This window comes from Phaethon lepturus, unplaced genomic scaffold (assembly GCF_000687285.1).
Source record: "Phaethon lepturus isolate BGI_N335 unplaced genomic scaffold, ASM68728v1 scaffold56396, whole genome shotgun sequence".
Classification (NCBI taxonomy): domain Eukaryota; kingdom Metazoa; phylum Chordata; class Aves; order Phaethontiformes; family Phaethontidae; genus Phaethon; species Phaethon lepturus.
The window spans coordinates 1-1,532 of record NW_010546649.1 but is presented as its reverse complement, the minus strand read 5'-3'; the positions used below and the strand labels follow the sequence as shown (position 1 = coordinate 1,532).

Below are 1,532 nucleotides of genomic sequence, written 5' to 3'. Positions count from 1 at the left end.
CCAAGTGGTACGCCACCACTGGTATTGCTAACAAATTCTTCTCAATCCCTTTGGTGGCAGAGTGCAGGCCACAGTTTGCTTTCACTTGGAGGGGTGTCCAATACACCTGGAATCGACTGCCCCAGGGGTGGAAACACAGCCCTACCATTTGCCATGGGCTGATACAAACTGCACTGGAACAGGGTGAAGCTCCAGAGCATCTGCAATACATTGATGACATTATCGTATGGGGCAACACAGCAGAAGAAGTTTTCGAGAAAGGGAAGAAAATAATTCAAATCCTTCTGAAAGCTGGTTTTGCTACAAAAGAAAGTAAGTTCAAGGGGCCTGCACAGGAGATCTAGTTTTTAGGAATAAAATGGAAAGATGGACGTCGTCAGATCCCAATGGATGGGATCAACAAAACAGCTCTGTATCCACCGACTAGCAAAAAAGAAACACAAGCTTCTTACCAGATCTAAGAGATTTGGAATATCCCATTTTGCCTAATCGCGTTTTAGATGCTCCCAAAAGATAGTTGTTTGGTTTCTGCTCTATACAGATTGATTCACTGGTTGATGTTAACCAACCAGCATGTTCACAGTTGTAGAAGCTCAGAGGAAAAAACACTGTACATGAAGAAGTAACAGTCAACGCTTGAGCATCCCAGGAATCCTGGGAAGCTAAGTGTACTCAAATGCTGATGCTGCAGCTAACTGATGGGATAGATCAAATTCAGGGCGTGAAATATCAACCAGTCCCTGTTCTCCATAGTAGTCTTCTTCCTGGAACAAAAAACACTGTACAGGGGAATATTGCATGTTGCCTCATGGTTCTTCTTCTTAAACCAGAAAATGTGAAATTCTTGGTGAATTGGATGAAGTGGAGGTTCTTATAGTGGAGTATACTCAGGAAAAAGTCCTTGCTAGATTAATTGAGGAAGCCAAGAACCTTAATCTTGTTGGAGAAACTGATCATGAACGAATTGTTCCAAGGCCTGTAGATGAATTAGGACAAATTCTAGGCCCTTCAAATGAAGATCTTTTAGCTAGTCGTGATGAAAATGAATTTTCTTTAAATAATGTAACACCTTCAGAAAGCAGATACTGCAATAGTAGTGACAATTTTAGTACAGCCTCAAGTTTGCTCACTGCACATGATGAAAATGTTTTGTAACAAGCATTTGGAAATCCTTTGCCTTATTCAAATGAACAAATTTCACTTCCTGTGGAATGTTGATGGCTTTTTAAATTACTTGCCTTTGGAAGGTCACTTTCTTCTGGAAGAAGAGATCCAAAGAAAGCTGTAAGAAGTGCTGTCAGTGTTCATGAAGAGAAACATAGATTTAGTTACTGAGAGGCTTCTACATATGTCTAGAAGTTCATGTGATTCATCTTTAAATGGCACTTATGAAAAAGATGATATAAATGAGAAGCCTGTAAAAGCTACCAGCAAGCAAAAGACTTCTGAAAGAACAGTATCTGCTGGAGATTAAAACAGTACAAGTAACTTTTCACAGCATAATTGTGGGAGAAGGATGGACTTCACAACTC

The 1,532-nt window shown here is 40.1% G+C and overlaps 1 pseudogene; it reads left to right on the top strand.

The window, feature by feature from the left end:
• The first annotated feature begins 427 nt into the window (after positions 1-427).
• LOC104622529 lies at positions 428-1,474 on the top strand (annotated as a pseudogene).
• Positions 1,475-1,532: the final 58 nt, after the last annotated feature.